Consider the following 16,738-nt stretch of genomic DNA (forward strand, 5'->3'; position numbering starts at 1 on the left):
GGGGCGCTGCGCAGGGTCGGGGCGCTGCGCAGGGTCGGGGCGCTGCGCAGGCCCGCGAGCCCCTCCCTGCAGCCGGCCGGACACCTGCTGCCCGTGCGCGGAGGGCGGCTGCCCCCTTCCCCGTCTGGGCCCCGCGAGCCGCGTCCTTGCCCCGCAGCGGGCGGGCGGGCGGGCAGGTGCGCGAGGGGCGCTGGCGCTGGGACCTGCCGCGTCCCTGTTTTCGCTGCTCGTGACTCTGCGGTCTGACTGGATCCAGGCGGCCACAGCGTGTGGGTGTCGGAAGTCATTCGCGGAGCTCGGCGCGAGGGCATGTGGGGGAACTGACACCCGCGGCACAGCCTACGCGGTTTCCCACCACGGACTTTTTTTACGACCCTTTTTGCAGACGTGTCTTGTCTTGTGAGGAAACTCCTGGGAGCGGTGTGGGCCTCACGGGGTGGGTGTGGTGTTGTCCACAAGAAGCGGACATACTTTCCCCCAAATGGCTGCACAGGGGGGCGAAAGTCCGGGGACCCCGGCCGTCCCTCCTCCTGATCGTCCGGGCCTTGGCCGGCCGGGCGCGTGCGGCGCGTCTCCCGTGGCTCGGGCTTCTGTCTCCCTCGACGCTTGTCTGTGGAGGACGTGCGCGGCTGCTGGGTGTCAGCACGTCCTCTCCCGTCAAGCGAGCGTGCCCTTCCCTGTCCTCCGACGGAGCCGTCCGTACCAGCTCTATGTACCCCGCGCCCTGCTGGCCTACTCCGTCCCCAAACTGCACTTTTTGACAGAAGTTTTGCATTCTGATAAAGTCTAATGCATCTGTGTTTTCGTTTGGGTTACTGTTCCCCGTCTTGTCAAGACCCCTGCTGGCCCTGTGGACCTGGGTCTCACCTCGTATCTCCTTGACCAGAGCCCGGTGGTCTGGGGTCGCTGCTTCATGTTCTGGTTTGAGATGCCCGCTTTGCCCAGGGCCTGAGCAGGCCTGGGATCTGCCCCGTCCCTCAGGGGCCCTGGGTCTTTTCAGCGGGAATGCCCCACCGAGCTGAGTGTCCGGGGGGCCCGTGGCTGCTGGGTTGGTCATGACTTTCCTGATTTCCAGAAGACAAAGCTAGAAGAGATTCTATGAGAAAAATGTCATTATCTTTTTCTGATATTTTCAATTCAAATTTAAGATGAAGAGATGGTTATTTCTCTGGTTTAACGTTTCTCTTTTCTCCTGGATGGAAATTTGTGGCCCCTGGGGACACTGGCGTCCACTGGGGACACTGGCGTGACGTTTCTTGCCTTCGTCTATGGCAGACATGGTGGCTTCAAGATAAGGACACCAGCGTGGTCAGTGAAGGAGAGGGCACAGTTCCTTGGCATCTCTTTTGTCTTTAAGATCTAGCGGACTGGGGCTGCTTTTTATGACTCTCTCCTCCTTAGGGTTGGCTGTGTTTCCCTCAGACTTCCCGTTGCGGCTCTGGGTGGGAACATCCCGGAGTGTACGTGACAGCGTGTTCGGGGAAGAACAGCTTCGTCCTTGTGTGTGAACCGTCGTCTCTCTCCGCCGCTGGCAATACTCTCTACGTCTTCGTTTAGTTCATGTTTCCGTTGAAACATGATTCAAGCAAATGCGTGCGTCTTTCCATATGTCCTCTCCCATCCTGGGCCGACGCGGCCTCCCGCGACCCCGCCCACTTGCCCTCCGTGCGGCCGGCCGTCCCCGTGTCCCCGTCCCCGGCCGCCCGCACGTGCGTGACCTCGCCCTGCGGCAGCTCGACCTCTGTCCGCGGACGTGTGAGTCGTTTCCATCTCTCGCTCTCAGAAGCCGTTCTACTCTGAACCGGCCTCGTTTCGTGCGTCTCAGCACGTCGTTGGCTCCATTATTAGCAGAGGGAGTCCCAGACGAGAAGGAACCGCGACGCTGTCACCGCCGGAGGCCGCCAGGTCCCCTGCCGCGGGGCGGCCCTGCGAGCCTCTGCCCGCAGCCGGGCGCGTGGCGCTTCCCCCCACCCGCTGGAGGGGCTGCCGGAAAGGGGAGAGATGGCAATTTCGGTGCAGTTTTCATTTGGATTTCTCTTAGTGTGGGGAAGTCGAGTGTCTTTTCATGTATTCAGAGGATATTTGCATTTCTTTTTATACGAATAGTTTATACAGTTTGCCCATTTTTTTCCATTTCACTCGGGTTGCTTGGCTTTCTTCTTAGCTTTTGAAAGTTCCTTTTTTTTTTTTTTTAAAGATTTTATTTATTTATTTGAGAGAGAGAGAGAGCTCGTGAATGCACGAGGCGGGGAGGGGCAGAGGGAGAGGGAGAAGCAAGCTCTCCGTCCGCTAAGCTGGGAGCCCGATGCGGGGCTCGATCCCAGGACCCTGAGGTCATGACCTGAGCCGAAGGCAGACACTTCACCGACGGAGCCCCCAGGGGCCCCAGTTCTGGAAGTTTCCTGCCGTTTGGGGATATTCGTCCTTTACCTGTGACATAAGTTCCATATATTCCCCCGTTTTGTTACTCATCGTTTAGCCTGGCGTGTGGTCGAGTTCCGTTCGTTCTCTCTACGTTCTCCACAGAAAATCGCATGACGCTTCTCCTCTGAGAAGAGCAACCTGTCTGGCCAAGCCTCCCCCTCCGTGGGGACCCTCTTGCCAAGGGAGAAGCTGGGGGAACTCTGGGTTCTCAGCGCGGTGGAACGGATCCAAGCCCCCGGCTGACTGTGCGAGGCTTCTCACTCGACGAGGGCGTCGGGGGCGGCGCCGCAGTCCCCTGCTCTCCCCACGGCGAGGCAGAGCCCACCTCCCTGCTCTTCTTGGTGCTGGTGCTGGAGGCGCCTGGCTGGCTGTTGGGAGGCCCCGTAGCCTCCTGGAGGCGTCTCAGAGGGAGGGCTGCGGGGATGCCCTCCGGGGACACAACCACCGGCCGTGTGGCCAGAGGACGCCCGAGCGCCTGTGTAGACGTGGCTGCGTCAGCCGTCCTGAGGTGGAGCCCCAGCTCCGCGGCAGCGCCCGGCACCTTGGGGTCAGCGGGGACCCTCCCAGCTAAGCCTGCACCAAATTCCCGGTCCACCCGGCCTTGAACAAAATGAACCCCTGTTCTAAGCCCCGAAGTGTCGGGCCGTTGGTTCGCACAGCAGTCCTCGGACAGGAGGGCGCGCGCTGTGTCGGCGTGTTTAGTTGGTTCTCGGTGGCTGTGCTGGCGGCTGCACTTTGTGTTGAGGGACTCTGGGGAGGCTCAGAGGTCACGACATCATCGAGGCCGTTTTGCTTCCACCTGAGCAATGCATTTCTTCGTTTCTACTCACGGGGCTCACTGAGGTATTTGTGTGGGTTGGAATCTCTTATTTGGGGTTTGTTCTGTTTGGATTAAGGGGTTCCCCTCTTCTATCTAAATGTCATGCATTATGTTTTCTATCATTTCAGGATTATGATAAAAGTCGCAGGAAAAGGTAAAGTCCTTGGAGGCAAACCCCTGTCCAGGTCCTCCCCTCAGCTCAGAAAAAGGAACAGCTTGTCCCGGCTCCGAATTTCATGTCTGGCTGTTGGCTTCTGTTTCTACCTTGTTTACTTCATAAAACCGCTAGAAGCTGCGTTGGGCGCGTACGTTTTCGCTCCGCACAGGCCGAGCACGTCTGCGTTCCCCGTCGTCCTGGCCTTCGGGACCACCGTCCGCCTCAGGCACACCTGAGAGCTTATCCAGAGCTCGCTTCCTCCTCTCTGCGTCCCCGTTTCTATGTCTGGACACTTATTTTTTCAGGAATGAGGGTGAAAGTGTGGAGTGCTTGCTTGGCAGGTATTTTAAAAGCGTGTTTCGTGCTGGTCCAGCGTCCTCGGGCCCCGCGCCCCGCGGAGACGTCGACGTGCCTCTCCCGCCTGTTCCTGGGGCCGATTCCACTTTCTCTGATCTTTGCCGCTTTTCTCCTCAAGTGTTACGGTTTGAGTGTAGATTCCGGCTGGCCTTGGTCTTGCATCGGTTGCGGATAACTCTTGGTCGCTGAATCTTCAGATTCTGCTTCTCAAGGTTTTTTCGCCTTCATTTCTCCTTCTGCGAGAGCATCTCGTTCTCTCTCGTTTTTCTTACCCCCCTCTGTGTCCTCTTTTTCCGTCTCTTTGTGCTCGGTTCTGGGTGGTTTCTTCGGACGTATCTTCCCGTCTCCCGCGTCTCTGTCCCGCCTGCTCTGCCGCCGGACGTGCCCCTCGGCCGTCTGACCGCAGCCATTGTATCTGTTTTTACAAAATCCTCTGTTTTTACGCAGGTTCGGCATATCATCTCTCACAGTTTTCTACTCCCTGAAGTTATTGTCAAGCTTGTAGCTTATTTCCTTAAATAAAATGCGAGGAGACCGTGCAGGGGTGCGCGGGAGTCTGCTTCCTGCTCAGTTTTGCTGTGAACCTGAAACTGCTCTAAAAATACAGTCTGTTTAAAAAATAGAAAGACTCACGCTTCTGTAACCCGTGTTTGTCGATGCCGAGGGCCGGAGGCTGAGGGGCTCTTGCCTCACTCCGTTCTCGCTCCCAGGCCTTGCTTTCTGCTTCCCTGGCTCAGCAGTGGATGTTTATCGCGGTCCTTGTTTATCGCGGTGCTTGTGGGGATTCTCCGGGGCCTCTCCAGAGAAGGTCGTGTCTGCACCTGCCAGGCAGCTGGGGGCACCTGGTGGGAGCCGCCTCAGAACCAGCTCGGCCTGCCGTCCTCGGTGGCATTTGGGTCATCTGCTGTGCAAGGACCTGTCTGTGGTCACCACTCCCCCGGGCAGGGGCTCCCCGCTCTGATCAAGGCAGCCGCCTCTACAGTCTCTGGGGGTGGGGGTGCGTTGTGGGTGCCCTGAGGGCTCAGGCATGGGTGGGTGACCAGCACACCCCACGCGGCCGCGAGCACCGGCTTCTCTCCTGCCTTCCTCACCCCAAGAGGCTAAGGAGCAGAGTTCAAGTGCAGCCGGCGGCCACCTTCTTAGGAAACTGCTTCGGTTCTTCGGCAACCCCTTCTGTCTCAGTGTGGAAGGCCCTGGGATTCCTCATCTCGCCATTTTGCTGTTTCGAGTGGAGGGTGAGTTAGTTCTGACTGACCTCACCAACCACCGTCCAGTTAAGTTCTGAAATTCCTCCTTGTCCCCGTGGAGAACTGGAGAAGGTCTGGAGCTGTTGGCTTCGGTCCAGGCGGATCTGGCCACAGGACTCAGGCAAGACTCAAGCCTGAGGCCACATTGTTGTGATTTCAAGTCCGCTTTTGGAATGACCAAGGGTGCCCCAGGACGCTTTACTCTGTGAACTTGGAAGACGATGTGGACTGAGGAATCCACATCACAGAATAGTTGCTAATCCCAGCGCGTGAGGCCGGTGTCAGCCATGGTCTCAGGGACCACGGGGTCCCCGGGATCCAGGTCCCAGCCCGAGGCGCTGACTTCGGTGAGCTGAAGTCGGAACAGAGCTAAGGGGCAGCCCCACAGAGGGCACCCAAAAGACCGTTCCCATGGGACGGGGCAGCTGCCCCTGGAAGCGGAGAGCCTGGTCCTGAGGCCTTTCTCCTGCTGCGGAGGGCACGGGCCGGGGAAGGTTCTGCACCGCTGCGCTCGCGCGAGGAGGGCAGGCTGGCCCCCGGGGGTGGACGGAGGGTGTTCTGGGCACTCTTTGGGGTGGTTCCTCCAGGACTGCGGGGGTCCGTGTTGCCGGTTTTACTTCTGCAGGAACCAGAGCCGCTGTTCTGGAGGCCGGACTCCCGACCGGGAGCCGACAGCAATCCCTTCCTCAGTGGGGACGGTTCACTGGCGACGAGACTGCCGTGCGCGGCGGACACAGGCATTTCCCTCAGAGAAACTGGCTTGGAAAATGGCATGAATCAATTAAAATTCAACATCTTTCTTTTGCCAACATTTGGGAGGAAATTAAAGCAAAGCAGGCTTTGCCAAAAACCTGTAGGCCACGATGACACCGAGGCCAGAGGGACGACTGAGGGGAGCCAGAGGCGCTGGTGCCCGTGAAGGGGCTTGTGGGCTCTGAGCCAGGGCGCCACGCAGGCTTCTCGGAGCCACTGGGCGTTTTAATTAACGCTGCCTCTCCTTTCACAGTCTTCAGTTCTGTCTGACCGTGGAGCCAGGTCAGTGGGAGGCTGACGAGCTGTGGCCTCATTCTCTCCATCGGGGCGGACGGCCGGCCGCGCGGTGAGACCAACCCCAGGGCTGCAGGGACCCGGTCACTATGTCTCTCCCCTTGGGGCTCGCAGTCCGCTCACCCCTCCTCTGCAGGCCCGCTGGGACAGTCTCCTGCGGGTCTGTGGGGCCGCTCCCTGCACGGCACGGGCGCACGGTGCGGCCATGTATTCTCTCGGCTGCTGGCCTTGTCCCCCGGGTCCCAGCCGGCCCGCTGGTGGTCCGCCGCGGCCGGTCTTCCAAAGTCTGGCTGGAGAGCTGGAAATCTGGGTCCGGTCTGGCCTCCTCGCTCCTGGGGCGGCGGGACTCCCCTCGTCCGTCTGAGCCTGGGCTTCTCCGAGGGGGCGGGGGCCGAGGGAGCCCAGGGCGCTGCACCCGCGGGAGGCTCTCATCCCACGCCCCACCCACCTCGTGCACGTCCAGTCCCTCCGCCACACTGGACACTTCCTCCTCGCCGCTCCTTACAGAGGAACCGTGGGAAACTCAAAGGCCTAGTGCACTCGCCACCCCCCGAAGAGCCCCCAGAACCAGACCTCACACCGTGGAAGGCCCCTTTGGAGTCCGTGGTTCCTGGGAGCAGCTGGGGTCACGAGCGCTCCCCTTTTGAAAGCCACGGATCAAGACCCAAACGAAATCCGAAATCCGGCTGCGGGGTCCCGGCTGCGCATGTGCATGCAAGCCTCCCCCAGGATGGGCATGTGGCTCCCGGGGGCTTCGCCAGCACCACACGGCCTGAGGCTGAGAACTGTGACGTGGAATGGCCCTCAGTACCCGCGTCCCGCCGCACACCCCGCCTGGACGGCTGGTTCTGTGCCCAGCCGCTCAGCTCGGTGTTTAGTCTCCCCGGCGGTGCGGGCGGGGAGCGGGCTCGGCTCCACCAGTCCCAGAGTGTCATCGGAGCCGTACCGGAGCAGGAATGGACAGCGGGACGTGCGGCAGGACAGCGGGCACCGGGGCACTGCCCCGCCGGCTCACGTCAGGACTGATGAGACAAGGACACGGGTGCCCAGCACGGGCTCCGTGAGCTGGCGGTCAGCCGTCCCAGCCGTCCCAGCCGTCCCAGCCGGAGACGTGCACGGGGTCCTGCTCAGGTCCTCTGCCCGACGGCTGGTCACCTCCTCCTCCTCAGCCGGCCTGCTGGGCCTCGGGCTGGGCCCCGGCGGGCTGAACAAGGGCAGCTGTGTCCGGTGTTGATGACCCTCGTGAACAGGGCGTTGTCCACGGTCCCAGGGACGAGGGCGCGCGACGCCCCGCGGCATGAATGATGGTATTCTTTGCTGGGGCTTTGGATTAAACACGCTCATTAGCCCCAAGCACAATGGGCCCGTGTTCACGCTGCACACCGGGCCACAGCGGGGGGAGGGCTCGGGACGACCCACCCAGAGGAGCGCGGGGTTGGGGGCGGGCGCTCCCTGCGAGGCAGGAGAGCCGCTCACCTGCCCCCCGGGGCCGTGCGCTGCACAGGCCCACCACTGATGGAGGGCCGGACCCTGCAGACCCTGACCCCTGCGGGCAGGGCTGCCTCCCATGGGAGAAGGCTCTGCGTGGCTCCCAAAGGGACAACAGCCGGGGCAGGCAGCTGGCGTCTGCGGCTGGGGCTTACGGCTCTAGAAGGAGGCAGCAGGCGGGTGGGTCCCTGCAGAGCGCGCACAGGTGTGTGGGCGCCGGTGGGGTCGGGGCAGGAGGCCGGCCGGCGCTGTGCGAGCACCCCTTCCTGGGCGCCTGGGGATAGGATGCGCTCTGCGTGCATCCAGTCCTGTGCTCCTGCGGCATGCGCTCCGACGCGGGCGTGTGAGAGGCCCCGGGCCGCTGGAACTTCACAGCCGATCTCAGGAAAGGTTGGCTTTGGGTCTCGTCGCTTCCTCCCAGCCCAGAGGTGCAGGGTCTCGAGCACGTGGTGCCCTCCATGTTCCGTTCTCTGGTGCGCGTCCCCAGGCTCCCCATGCACTGGTGGGCAGGAGCGGTTCCCCGGCGGGTGCGGCAGGGTGGGAATGGCCCGCTCTCCTTACTTCGGGAGGGCAGCCCTCTCTTGCCTGCTTCTGACCCCGGCTGTGCGCGCCCGGGACCGAGGGATCTGGTTTCCCGCCCCGCGACTCGGCGGCAGGCGGCAAGGCTTTCCTCTGGAAGGCTCTGTGGTGCGGGGACAGTCTCCAGGTTCCCAGGAAAGCGCGCGCAGTGAGGTCCCTTGGATGGCGTCCGTGCTGCACCCGCCAGGAGACATTTGTCTCCAGCAGTGAAGGGTCGTCTGCCTTCAGGCGAAGCAGGGATTGCCAGACTCTGCCGGAGCCGGGCCGCCGCCCTGAGGATGAAGGTGGGACTCTTTCCTTGTCCGGGTCGGGAGGGACCCGACCTCTCCAAGGCTCATGTGTTCTCGAGGAAAGACAGGACAGGACAGTGTCTCAGGCAGTGCCTGTGGCCACGTTCGAAGGCCAGGCTGTCCTGGTGTCCACGGCGGCCGCAGCTCTGCCGTGTCTGTCCCTGCCCAGGGCTCTGCATGGCCCTGTCCTCGGGCCTGGAGGACAGTCCCTCTGGTGTCTGACCTCAGCCCACAGCATAGCCGCCTGCCCCCTCGGAGAGGAGCAAGAGTGAAGCGGAGAGTGGGAGCCAGGGTCCCTGGGGCCCGTCCTCCGGCCAGGCTCACCCACTGGGCGGCAGATCCCCGGAAGTTGACTTTTCCCAGGAGAACCAGAGGGGAGCTGAGACGTTGACATTTTGTTCAAAGCTGTTTGTGTCAGGGCAGATGTGGCTGCAGTTTCCGAAGCAAATGGAATTGCTGGCAAGGTGGCCTTGAAGACGCCCCGGGGGACATTCCTTACAGCCCCGGCCCAGGACACGGTGGGGTGGGGGGAGAGGGGCCAGAGTGGTCTCCAGCCCATTCTAGAGGGAGAGAGCAAGGCGGGGGGCGGGGGTCGGGGATCCCTCTGGGGTCAGAAGACTGTATGGAAATCTGGAGCTGTGACCTCGGGTCTGCCGCCAGGGGCTGGGTGGGCAGGGCCGTGTGCCTGCCTGAGGCCCCCACTGTCACTGTCGTGCCCACGGGGGAGGGGAGAGCAGACAAACCTTCACGGAGGGGAGCTGAGACTAAGACCCGGGGAGGGGGTGCTCGGACCGCGAAGGGCCCCCACCCCCCGGAGGGACTCCGAGCGGGTCCCACCCGCACTAAAAGGTGACCTTGTCGGTCACTCCTCACTCAGAGTGGGAACATTTTAGGGAGACTTTGTAGAGCCAACAGTAAGATGGTCTTGATCTGAGAAACAAGCCGTCGGAGTCCGCAGCACGCGCGATGCTTCGTGGCAGGCTGTGGGGCGTTTCCCTTCAAGACAGAACAAACGGAGATGCTGGTCACCGTGGCTTCTCCCCTGCCCTGGAGTCCTGCCCTGCGGGGGCTCGGGACAGACTTTGAAAGCTTAGAGATTGGGAAGGAGAACTTCCCGTGTCTGGAGATGGTAGAAGCCAACGCTCAGAGCTCGGAAGAGGTTTCTGGACGTTGCCCGCAGCAGGTCAACATAGAACATCGGTAATGGGGCGCGTGACTGCTTTGTCGGTGGCTCTGGTGACTCTTGATCTCAGAGTCATGAGTTCAAGCCTCACGTTGGGTGTAGAGATTACTTAAAAATAAAATCTGAGGAGCACCTGGGTGGCTCAGGGGGTAAAGCCTCTGCCTTCGGCTCGGGTCATGATCTCAGGGTCCTGGGATCGAGCCCCGCATCGGGCTCTCTGCTCAGCGGGGGAACCTGCTTCCCTTCCTCTCTCTCTGCCCGCCTCTCTGTCTACTTGTGATCTCTCAGTCTCTGTCAAATAAATACATAAAATCTTTACAAATAAAACAAAATAAAATCTTAAGCCCATTCATGTTCCTGCGCAGCCAGTTTCTGCCCATGGAGGTGAGGAAGGGGCAGTGACTGGGACGCACCCGTCGACACACCTGCGTGCTGGGGCACAGGATGAGGACCAGGAGGAGACAGACCAGACGTCGTGTAGACCCTTTTGGAGAAAATGGTCCAACTTCATTGAAACCTTGAAAACATGGAGAACTACACTAGTTCATGTCAAGACTCCGCATCAAGGCGATGTCCGCTCCCTCCCAGTCCCTCTGTAAGTTCGCCTCATTCCCATCAGGATCCAGACCGGGTTTCCGTTGGTCTGGACAAGCTAACATAAGAGAATAAAGAGCAGGTTCGAGAAGCCCCAGGGCAGAGCAGACGAGCCTACGGGGCGTCCCAAGGTGATGAGACCCCAGAATGATGCTGGCGCAGGCGTCGGAGCCCGTGGGTAGAGTCCCCGGAGAGCAGCAAGCGGGCGGGCGAGCCCCCGGGAGGGACGGGACCCTGGAGAAGGACGACCAAACGCTTGGTCTTGAGCGTGAGAAAATCCGCTGAAAGTGGACCTCAGGGAAGCATTTCTTGAGCAAGAAATAAACGGTTCCAAACAGGGCAGGACGGTTGGATCCGTGAGTTCCGTGTTTCCGCGGGACGGAAGCGAGGTTAACATCGAACGAGACCAGCCAAGACTTCACCAACAAAGGGTTACTATCCAGACTACAGGATGGCCTCCCCCGCGGCAACCAGGGACAAGTAAGGGCCGGGACGAGGGTGATCACGGGCGCAGACACGAGAACTGCAGTCGCCGTAGAAAAGCCACGTCACCTCCCGGGGACCTGGGGAAGCAGCGAGGCCTACAGCAGGGCCCCCTCAGCCGTTGCGCGGGCCAGCGTCCCACCGCGGGGGACAGGGGTTCGTGAGGGTCAGTCCCGGATGCCCGTGCCCACCCGCCGGCCCTGCCCCGCTAGGTGCACGCCCGCAGCCATTGGCACAGATGCACATCGGGTGCCCCCGAGGCTGGGCTCGCCGTGAGCAGCGGCCGCGGGACGTGGGGCAGCAGCGGGCGCGTGGGGGAGGCCGGGCCCAGCAAGCTCTCCGGCGGGCCGCAGCAAGCAGCCTGGGAAGGAAGGCGGGAGCTGGAGGCGGGGGCCGAGGACAGACCCGGGCCCTCCGGGGACCTGGTGAGAGGGCGTGTGGCGGTGACCCTTCCACAGAGAAGAGACTGGAGATGCCCCGGCTACCCCCAGAAAGCCCTCGCCAGACAGTCCTCTGTGCCGTGGGCAGGGCGGCCCACCCTGGATGCTCAGCCTCGGTTTCTGAGACCTTCGAGCTGGGGTGGGAGACGACGGGGCGGCTCCGGAGGCCGAGTCAGACCAGCTCCTCTGGGGGCCCAGGAGGGCGGCTGTTCTCTTGGGCGTGCCCTCTTTCGTTCTGCGCACACGCGACCGCCGTCATCAGGAAACAGGTGCTACTGGATGAGCAAACTGCTCCTGGGGTCCTGTGAGTCAGCACCGCTCTCCGTGCCTCCCGCCCCCTCCCCAGCCCTCTGGGGACTTTGGAAGGGACACCGTCTCCCGCGGGGTTCTGTGTGAGGACGGTCTGCGGGGACATGCTGGTCACAGCGGTGAAAGGCCTGTCGGTAGGTCTGTGCATGTGCCGAAGTGGGAAGATGAAAGTAGTTGTTTTTATTCTAAGAATAAACACATATTCAGTGTTTTTAAAAGTGTGTGCACAGGAAGACAAGAAGCCAGAAGTCAAGTCCTGGAGGTCGCATCCCCTGGGGACACTGCCGCTTCGTACTTTGCTGTACACATTCCAGTTTCTCAGTGAGACACACACACGCACACACGCACACACACGCACGCACGCACACATACACGCACACACACGCACACACACGCACACACGTTCTTGCACCTTTGCGCTGTGTTAAAATACGCGTGACACAAAACTTGCCGTCCATTTCCGTGGTGTTTCATGCAGGCGCAGCATCGTGCCCCGGCCCCGCTGTCCACCCCGTCCACACCGTCGCTCTCGTCTTCTCGTGAACCTGGAACTCTGTCCCCGTTAACACCCGGCCCCCACCGCCCTCCCCTGCCCTGGCGCCCATCTTCCAGCTTCTGTCTCGGTGACCTTGACTTGAGGGCATCCTGTGAGCCGAACCACAGGACATTTGTGTCTGCGCGACTGCACTTGGCATGGTCCCCGGGGAACCCCCGCTCCTGCGCGCGTCGGAGCCGCCTTTCTTTTTGAGGCCAAACAGGGTCCCCCCGCCGGGAGGGCTCCTCCGCTCACCCATCAGCGGCACATGGGCGGCTCCCGGGCTGTGGCTCCGTGGCAAGCGCCGCTGTGAACACGGGGTTCGGCGTGGAATGAGTGGTTCTGCCGTGACCCCGCGTTCACCGCGGGAGGACCCCCTGCGCTGCTTTCCACGGCAGCAGCGCCGTGTCCCACCAGCCGTGGACGCCGCTCCACCTCCCGCATCGCCGACAACACTTGGTGTTTTCTCTCGTTTGCTCTTTCTGGCGCAACCATCCCAGGGAGCGTACGCGGCGTCGCGGGGCTGTGATCCGCGTTTCCCTCGTGATGAGCGCGTGGAGCGTCTTTCCAGAGCTTCTCGGCCGTCCGTGCGCCTTCTCTGGAGGGTCCGTGCGAGCCCTTGGCTCCTTCCTGACCAGTGGCTTGTCTCCTCGTGCTGAGTCGTGGGCCGGCTCTCTGTGTTCTGGGCACCGGCCCCTCATCAGACGCCACATTTGCCAATATTTTCTCCCGCTCTGTGGGTTGCCCTTTTACTCCGGGGATGGTGTCTCTTGATGCACCAAATCCTCAGATTTTCACGAAGCCCGGTTCCTTTGGTGTCGTAGCCAAGAAATCATCGCCGAGTCCAGAGCCACGACGCTTTGGACCCGGGTTGTCTTGTCGGAGCTTTGTTGTCCTGGGTCTCGCGTTAGATCCTGGATCTAGATCACTTACTTTCCGCGTGTGGCACCGGCGTCACCTGTCGTCACCCCTTGCGTGGGGACGTCCAGTTTCCAGCATCGTTTGTTGAAGAGACTGGCCTTCCTCCATCGAATGGTCTTGGTTCCTTGTCAGAAGTCTGGCCACATGAGCAAGGATTTCCTTCTTGGCTCCCTATGCTTTCTCTCTTTAATGCACACACTTACTTTTTGACACAGCAATGTGATCGCGTTATACAAACTGGCTTTTTACTACTTACTTATTTATTTATTAGGATTTTATTTTTAACTAATCCTTACACCCATCATGGGGCTTGAATTTACAACCTGGAGATCTGGAGTCTCCCATGCGCCCCGGGGCCAGCCAGGGGCCCGCACACACGTCCTCCCCCATGGGTGGGTCTCGACGAGCCGGGTTCCGCCGGTGCCCCGTGTGCTGGTGGACACGTGCCGTCCGTGGTGCCGGCTGTCTCTGTGCGGACACCAAGCATGCTGCCAGCTGTTGGTGTTCTGTGGCAGCGACATTCCCATAATCGTCCGAAACGAGCCGCATCTGAAGCTGTGAGAGCGCTGAGCGGCGCAGGGCGCGTGTGTAAGAGTGTGAAACACTGTTGTTCTACCATTTCCTTGGGCGCCTTTCTAGGCGTCACTTTGCTGAGTTCATGGCCGTGCCCCGCCCAGAGTGCCTCCCCCTCCGGCTGGGGGAGCAGCCGCCCTGAGACACGGGGTGCGGGGCTGGAACAGGCCCCACGAGCGTTAGCATCATCTCGGGGCACCATCGTGGGCCCTTCCGCACGGGTGGGGCTTGCACCTGGTCTCCGGTCCCCGTGTCAGCCCAGCACCTGCCAGCTGTGTGGCCGCGGGCCGGCTACCCGGTCTCTGTGCCTCGGTTTCCTCACCTGTGCAGGAGAGACGGCGGTGGCAGTTAGCCGGCGGGGCTGTGGCGACTGGAGCGGGTCGGTGGCTGGAAGAGCTCAGGAGAGGCCGGCGGAGTGTTCTCACTGCTGTGGGAGGCACGCGCCAGCGTTCGCCAGGACGACTTGGTCGTGGCTCTCACTCACAGTCGCACAGGGAGGACCAGTGCAAGCGCTAACACAAACCTACAATTCCCACGTTCTCACGATCGTACTGGATGTTACTGGCTTTTACTCTGTGGGTTCCTGCTGGAATGATGCCCGCTGGGTCTAGGATGGGGTGAAATTTGGACATTTGGGTCCGTGTTGGAGGGGTGGGGTGGAAGGGCAGGGCGGGTGCAGGGCAGGCTGGGAGCAGAGGGCCAGGGAGGGCCTCACTGGCCGAGGATCGGGCCCTAACTGGGGAGAACCACGGCCGGGAGCCTCTTCCCTCCTCCCCTCCTGGTTCTAGACCCCAGTGCAGCTGTGGCTAGCGTCGTGGGCAGGGCAGCGACCCGGCAAGGCCGTCCGCAGCCCCGGTGGTAATCGGTGCCTCGATCCAATCAGGTGCTGTTGCTAAGCGCCCAGCAGCCCGCAACCTGTAGGGCCTGTGTTTTCTCTAGAGCCGGCCTGGGGCACTTTGCTTCTCTAGAACTGCGCTGGAGGATTCTGCGGTGCGACGGGCCGGAGGGCTCGTGTGTCCCATGCTCTGCCACGGGCGCTGGTCCTACTGGCCGGATGCGTTCCTCTGTTTTCATTCCTTGGGGCTTAAGCACAGTCACCCTTCCAGCATCTCAGCATTTAAGTGAAACAGCCTTCCAGAGCGCACGTGCCTGCCTGTTACGGACCTTGCAGCCGCACGAAATCCAGGGGTTTTCCAAGGACAGGGGGACTGAAATGGTCTCCGGAAGCCGCAGCCGCGGGGGGCGAGCTCCAGGGGCGGGACTCTGGGACCGAGGCCCCCCATCCCCGCCTTCCCCGCCTGTTTGCCCCTGAGGACTGGGGGGGGGGGGGGGGGCGCGGCCGGGGCCTAGGATTCCTCCTGCTGTGCACACGGAGAGAAGTGGCTGCTGGGCCGGGCAGGGCAGACTGCCTCCTCCCCCACCCAGGAGCCGTGGACACGGGCTGGGGATGGAGCGTGGGGCTGGGCGTTCCTGAGGAGCCTGTCCGGGGAGGAGAGCGGAGGAGAGCGAAGAGATCGGCCGCTGCTTGGAAACGCGGAGGCCGGTCCCTCCCCCGACGCCCGACGCCGGCTGGTAAATTCCGGCTGAGAAATCCGAGCGAGCGCGCGGTGCTGAGTCATGGAACCCGGGAGCGGGAGCGGGACACAGGCCACCGGCTGAGTCTCGGAGCCGGAGGCATCCACAGGAGGCAGCAGAGGTGAGAGCAAGGGGCGCAGGGCTGCGGCGGGCAGGGTTTCTGTTCTGGATGCTGCAGGGGCTCCGCGGCTTTCCGCCTGGGCCCCAGGTCTCCGTGCAGGGGCTGCCTACACCTCAGTTCGCTTCTCGGTTTGGAGGCAGACCTGTGCCGCCGGAAGTGAACGGGATGGAAGAGCCCGTCTTCGCCGCCGCGCAGCCCCACTGAGGGGCTCGGGGCCCTTATGTCTGCGCTCCTGTGTGCACCCCGGGGAGGCCAGGCCTGCTTCCCTGTGAGCAGTGGGGTTCTCTGCCTCAACGCGGGGGGGATCCGGCCACGCCTTCAGGGCTGGCGTTTGCTCCCGTGGCCGCCGTGGGCTGCAGGATGGCCCGGCGGAGCCTTCGGCCCGTGCGGGTGCGCCCAGCGCCCCACGAACGCAGCGGGCAGCACCTCCCTGTGCAGCTAGGGACCCCCGCTCACTCATCCCAGACGGGGGCGGCGGCTGCAGAGGACGCCTCCGGGCCTGGTTTTCTTGTTGAGAACCAGGCGTGTTGATGGCTCTGGTTCTTACCGCCCGTCCGCCCGGGGCCGGCTGGTGTCTTCTCTGTGACTCTCAGGACTCACGTTGTGTCCACCGACACCACTTCTTGTGCGAGGAACTTGGGTTTGGGGGAAACCACAGCTTGTTACACGTTTCGCTTTTATATGTAACACGTGCTGCGTGTTTCCCACGGTTTGCCTGGGCAGATGCGGGGTGGCCCCTCCGTGGCTCGGTTTCCCCGGGCACTCTTGGAGACCTAGGGCAGGCAGGGCTGCGGCGGAGAGAGCACTCCAGGGAATCTGGCAGCACGCGGGCGGCTGGGCCCCGACCTCATCCGGACAGCAGTGCAAGCGCCGGCCGTGTGGACCCACGGCCCTGCCCGTCAGCGGAGCCGAGCTGGCAACACAAACCCAGACCCGAGTTTACCAGAAGATTCTCCACGGTCTGAGCCCTTGAACAGGTCAGCCGCGGCGGGGGTCATGGGCGAGCAGATCAGGCCAGCGTGGACCCTTGCCCCCAGGTTCCAGGTGAAAGGTCGGCTCTGTCTGTGGTTCTCGGGGGCCTCGGAAAGTCTAGGAGACGGCGGTGCGTGTGCCCTTGCAGCTGGGCGTGCGGCCAAGGGTGCGGCTGGGGGTCAGGACGGCGGACCCGTGTCCGGGTTTCCTCTTCCGCGATTTCCTGCTGCTCTGTGGGCACCCCTCCCTGGACACGGGCAGGGAGTCCACTGTTCCCACGGCCACGCAGCTGCCCCTAAGGGCCCACCGCTCGGAGGACCCCGTGGGATGTCCGAGCTGCTGGGAGTGTCCCTGCAGCCAGGCCACTGGGAAGGAGGAGACAGGAGTGTCCGCCCACGGACTTTGGAACAAGCTGCTCTAAGAGCTCACGGAGGCTTCGTGACGACCGCGGCTTCTGTGCACTGGGCATTCCATGTGGGACAGACGCCACACCTTTTGACTTCTCTCCTGCCCAATTTCCAGACCCAGGAGCTGCGTGGACGCCGGAGCAGCCCTCCGCCGTGCAGAGACACGGTCTTTCTGGAAACTCGCCGTCTTCCTGCGCAAACTGCGTGGGCGCCCGT

At 62.3% G+C, this 16,738-nt stretch overlaps 1 protein-coding gene across 19 annotated transcripts in view; it reads left to right on the plus strand.

Moving 5' to 3' along the window:
• Positions 1-16,738, plus strand: part of JAKMIP3 (Janus kinase and microtubule interacting protein 3) — a 100,168-nt gene that overhangs the window by 7,143 nt on the left and 76,287 nt on the right. For 16 of the 19 annotated variants that reach the window (XM_059398846.1, XM_059398845.1, XM_059398852.1 and 13 more), the window contains exon 1: positions 14,795-15,143. The exons of the other annotated variants lie outside the window; for them this stretch is intronic. The gene's annotated coding sequence lies outside the window, so the exon portion shown is untranslated. Of the gene's footprint in view, positions 1-14,794; positions 15,144-16,738 lie in introns of those variants that run through there. 19 annotated transcript variants of the gene reach the window in all.

The sequence above is a fragment of the Mustela nigripes genome, chromosome 4 (genome assembly GCF_022355385.1).
Source record: "Mustela nigripes isolate SB6536 chromosome 4, MUSNIG.SB6536, whole genome shotgun sequence".
NCBI classification, from domain to species: Eukaryota; Metazoa; Chordata; class Mammalia; order Carnivora; family Mustelidae; genus Mustela; species Mustela nigripes.